At 43.8% G+C, this 5,694-nt stretch overlaps 1 pseudogene; it reads right to left on the bottom strand.

Annotated features, from left to right (window-relative positions):
- Nucleotides 1–2,432: 2,432 nt before the first annotated feature.
- On the bottom strand, nucleotides 2,433–2,883 carry LOC102261780 (annotated as a pseudogene).
- Nucleotides 2,884–5,694: the final 2,811 nt, after the last annotated feature.

The raw sequence follows: 5,694 nt of genomic DNA, 5'->3' as shown, positions 1-5,694 counted from the left end.
TTCACTTGTTTTTGTTCTTGTGAGTTTCACTTGTTTTTGTTCTTGTTGCACTTCCCTCAGCCCATTAGCTTCCCGAGTAAGATCTAGGGAGCGTCATAAGGTCAAGCCTAATTATGCTAGGAGGACTGTGCTCTCTAAGCTGGGAATTGTTTATGACTTTGCCCACAGGTCAGTCCGAGGCTTAACCCTATATCAGCTCCCCACAAGGAATAAACTTAACCAATGAGGCAAACGACCTGTACTTGGAAAACTACAGGACGTTGAAAAAAGAGATAGATGAAGATATAAACAAGTGGAAGAATATACCGTGTTCATGGATTGGTAGAATCAACATCATTAAAATGTCCACAGTAACCAAGGAAATCTACAGATTCAATGCAATCCCTATTAAAATACCAATGGCAGCCCGACCAGCATGACTCAGTGGTTGAGCATTGACCTAAGAACCTGGAGGTCACAGTTTGATTCCTGGGCAGGGCACATGCCTGGATTTCGGGCTTGATCCTCAGTGTGGGCTGTGCAGGAGGCAGCCAATCAATGATTCTCTCTCATCAATGGTGTTTCTATCTCTCTCTCTCCCTCTCCCGAAATAAAATAAAATACCAATGGCATATTTCACAGAGCTAGAACAAATATTCCAAAAATTTATATGGAATCAAAAAAAGACCCCGAATAGCTGCTGCAATCTTGAGAAAGAAAACCAAAGTTGGAGGAATCACAATACCAGATTTCAAGTTATATACAAAGCCACTGTAATCAAAACAGCTTGGTACTGGCACAAGAACAGGCATAGAAATCAATGGAACAGAACAGAAAATGACCCAAACCATTATGCTCAATTAATATTTGACAAAGGATGCAAGAGCATACAATGGAGTCAAGAGAGTCTATTCAATAAACGGTGCTGGGAAAATTGGACAGATACATTAAAAAAAATGAATTTAGACCACCAGTTTACACCATACACAAGAATAAACTCAAAATGGATAAAAGACTTAAATGTAAGTTGTGAAAAGACCATCAACAAACCTCAGAGGGAAGGTAGGGGAGTGTAGGGGTAAGGGGGACAGATCAACCAAAGGACTTGTATGCATGCATATAAGCCTAACCAAAGGACACAGACAACAGTAGGGTGAGGATATGAGTTGTGTGTGTGTGTGGGGGGGGTAATGGGGAGGGGACAAGGACACATATGTAATACCTTAATCAATAAAGAAATTTTAAAAAATCTAAGAAGAAACCATAGGCAGCAAAATCTCAGGCATCTCTCATAGCAATATGTTTACAGAAACATCTCCTAGGGCAAAGGAAACTAAGGAGAAAGTAAACAAATGTGACTACATCAAAATAAAAAGCTTCTGCACAGCAAAAGAAATCATCAACAAAATGAAAAGAGAGTCCACTGTATGGGAAAACATATTTGGCAATGATACATCTGATAAAGGGTTAATATCCAAAATACATAAGGGACTCATACAATTTAACAAAAGGAAGACAAACAATCCAATTAAAAAACGGGTATACCTTAGCGGGTTTGGCTCAGTGGATAGAGCATCAGCATGCGAACCAAAGGGCCCCAGGTTTGATTCCAGTCAAGGGCACATAACTTGGTTGCAGGCTCCTCCCCGGCAGGAGCCCTGGACAGGGCTCATGCAGGAGGCAACCAATTAATGTGCTTCTCTCACATCGATGTTACTCTCTATCTTTCCCTCTCTCTTCCACTTTCCCTAAAAATCAATGGAAAAATATCTTCTGGTGAGGATTAAACAAAAAACAAAACTGAAAAACAAAGAAGGGCAAAGGACCTAAATAGACACTTCTCCAAAGAGGACATACAGATGGCCAAGAGACATATGAAACAATGTTCAAAGTCACTGATCATCAGAGAGATGCAAATTAAAGTGACAATGAGATCTCACCTCACACCTATCAGAATGGCTACTATCTACAAATCAACAAATGCCAAGTGCTGGCGAGGATGTGGAGAAAAGGGAACCCTAGTACACTGCTGGTGGGAATGCAGACTGGTGCAACCATTATGGAAAACAGTATGGAGTTTCCTCAAAAAATTAAATGTGGAACTGCCCTTAGACCCAGTGATCCCATTTCTAGGAATATATTCTAAGAAACCGAAAAAACACCAATCAGAAAGAATGTATGCACCCCTATGTTCATAGCAGCGCAATTTACAAGAGCTAAGATCTGGAAACAGCCCAAGTGCCCATCAGTAGGTGAGTGGATAAAAAAGCTGTGGTACAGCCCTAGCTGGTTTGGCTCAGTGGATAGACCATCAGGCTGCAACTGAAGTGTCCTAGGTTCAATTTCAGTCAAGGGCACATACCCGAATTGTGGGCTCAATCCCCAGTAGGGGGCATGCAGGAAGCAGCCAATCAATGATTCTCTCTCATCATTGATGTTTCTATCTCTCTTTCTCCCTCTCCCTTCCTCTCTGAAATCAATAAAAATATATTTTAAAAAATTTGCATACATGCATCATATCCCTAGTAAGAGAATCCCAGAATTTTCCCTCCCGTGTTTTTTCCTTAACTTCTTCACGTCCATGATGCCTAGAGGTTGCCAATACAATAAAACCAAACTGGCAGTATGGGGAACGTGTTGTTCTGCTATTTTTCTAGATCTTTGAGTTGCATATTAGGTTGGGGGTCAATCACTCCACACTTGTTTAGCCTACCTGTGAGGTTCTCAACCATTTTCCCAGCTCTGTGGTCATCAAAGATTTCAAATGTTGCCCATGTAGCCATGCTTCATCATCATAGTTAGAAATGGAACGATGACTTTGGAGCGTGACTTAAGAAGAATCTGGTGTTTGCCTCTCTTTTTGGCATTGTTGATTCTCTTGAGAGCATCAGCCAGGACATTCATGCACACTTTAAGAGGGCAGGAACGATGGCAGAAAACGACACTGAGGTGTTTGAAGCGCACAGGTGGGCTACGTTATAGAGTGTCCCTCATTTTGGTGTCTCATGTTTTCTCATAATTAGGTTCAGATGATGGATTTATTTTTTTTGACAGGAAAACCACAGAGGTGATGTTGTGTCCTTCTCAGTGCATATCAAGAGGCACATCTTGTTGATTTGTTCCATTACTGGTGAGGTTAATTTCTATCACCTGGTTAAGGTGATGTCTGCTAGTATTCTCCACTGATACTATTTTTTCCCCTTTGTAATAAATAAGTAATCTGTGGGAAGATACTTTGAGACTAGATAAATGTCCTGTTCCTCATTGAATTTGCATCAAAGGTGTAAATTTCCCTTCATGATTCTGGGTGGAATCTCCTGTTTAATATGCCAGGACCATCACAAACCCTAAGAGGCCTGGGTCTCTTGTGATCTCTTGAAAGGGGTGGAGCTGGGGAGACAGTACAAGGCTGATGGTGGCCAGAGAGATCTAAATGGAAATGAATAAATCACTAGGGTGGCCTAGGGGGACGAGGGACCCACAGAGCTTAGAGATTCAGTGAAAAACTGAGGCTGGTGAGAATTCATGCCCCCAAACATGTATAAAGGCCTACTTTGTACCAGGTGCTGTATTAGGCCTGAGGCACAGCATTGAACACTGACGTGTTCAATGACACTGACGTGGGAGGGTTAAACAACAGAAACATATACAGCAGGCCCTCCTCCCCACCCCTTAATCTCTGGTTTTGTTTTCTGCTGCTTCATTTACTTGAGATCAACCATGGTCTAAAAATATTAAATGGAAAATTCCAGAAATAAACAATTCATAAGTTTTAATAGTAAATTGTGCGCCATTCTGAACAGCGTGATGAATCCCACCCAGGATGTGAATCATCCTTTTGTCCGGTGTATCCCATGCTGTATACTCTACCCACCCACTAGTCACTTAGTAGCCTGCTCAATTACCAGGCCGACTGTCATGGTATCGAAGTGCTTGTGTTCAAGAAACCCTTATCATCAGAAGGTCGATAGTAGCCTAAAGTCACGGTGCCTTCGTCATCCACTTCACTTAACCTCATCACGTGGGCATTGTCTCATCTCACATCTTCAAGAAGGATGAGTACATTACAAGATATTTTGAGAGACTACATTCACATAACTTTAATGACAGTATATTGTTATGTGTCCTATTTTCTTTTCTTATTAGTTATTGTTGTTAGTCTCTTACTGTGCTTAATTTATAAATTAAACTTTATCAAAGGTATGTATGTACATATAGGAAAAACCATTGTACTAGTATATACAGGTTTTGGTACTATCCACAGTTTCAGGCACCCACCCAGGGTCTTGGAACATATCCCCTGTGAATAAGGGAGACTACTGTAATATGTTTCAGGAGCCGAGATGGAAAAACCAATGAGAGAGAGGTTAAGAAGATAGAGTAACAGGGTATTTCTCCCAGACAAAGCAATCCTGCTCCCTTTTCCCTCTCATCTACCCTCCCATGGTCTCCCTGCAGCTGCCAGACACTCTGGCTGATTCAAGTGCTCTCTTGGGGAGTGGGGCGGTGCCAGCTCCAGGGTAGGGACTCTTGGCTCAGAGCCCCGCACACGCCCCCCTGGCTGGCCCCAGATCAGGCAGGGAAGCCTCCAGTTTGGCTGACAGGGACTGGTGAAATGGAGGGCTTCTGGGAAAGGGAAGCCGGTGCAGGCTGGGTGGGCTCCGTGAAGGAGGAGAAGACCCGCAGGGTGAGGGGAGTCCCCTAATCAGACTGATGGAGATGGATATAAATAATAATAATAATAATAATAATAATAATAAACATAATCAAACATGTTTCCAGTGCTTACCTTGCTGGGCTTTGGGTAAATATTGGACATTGTAATCTCACCTAATTTAAGTGGCTGATGTATGTCATCACCTGTGCAGGCAGGGAGCATGGACACGCTTTTACAGGTGAAGATAATTGGGTTCAGAGAAGTGATGCCATTTTCCAGAGGTCACACAGCAAGTGATCTGAAGAGCCTGGAAAGGAACTCGGGGCCCTGTGGGTTCAAATACTGACTCAACCACCGCCTGTACCATCTGACGACCAGCACATCCCCCATCCCAGGCCCCTCCCACCTCATCCTCCTTTCCTGGGAAGCTCCCAGGTCACCTTCTGCGTTTGCTTCCTCCACTCCCCTTGACCAGCAAGGAATACAGCTCTGGGGTGCAGTCCGCCAGGCCTAGTTCCAGTTAGCCTTGGCCAGGTGAACACACATCTCTGAGCCTCAGTTTCTTGAGCTGCAAAATAGGGCTAGAAATAGAGCTACTGAGAGGAATCAAAGCGTTGATGCGCTTAAGCACTTAACCCAGGAGGCAGTCTGCACTCAGCGAGCTGCAGGAGGCGCGCACCTACGCCTCTCTGTGCCTGCTTCCTCCTGTGTACAACGGGACAATAAACAAGAGTGCCCGTGCCCTGGTCCGCTGGCTCAGTGGAGAGAGCACTGCCCGTGGACTGAAGGGTCCTGGATTCTGGTCAAGGGCACGTACCTTGTACCTCGTACCTCGATTGCAGGCTTGATCCCGGCCCGGGGGGCAACCAATCGATGTGTCTCTCTCACATCCATGTTTCTGTCTCTCCCCTTCCCTTCCTTCCACTCTCTCTAAGAATGATTGGAAAAATATTGAAGATTAAAAAAAAAAAGAGTGCCTCGTTGGTCGTTCTGAGGATATATGTGCACACGTATATGTAAAGCACTAAGAACCTAATTGCTGTTATCATCGGGGGGGT

This window comes from Myotis brandtii, unplaced genomic scaffold (genome assembly GCF_000412655.1).
Source record: "Myotis brandtii unplaced genomic scaffold, ASM41265v1 scaffold277, whole genome shotgun sequence".
NCBI classification, from domain to species: domain Eukaryota; kingdom Metazoa; phylum Chordata; class Mammalia; order Chiroptera; family Vespertilionidae; genus Myotis; species Myotis brandtii.
This window is presented reverse-complemented; position numbering and strand designations above follow the sequence as displayed.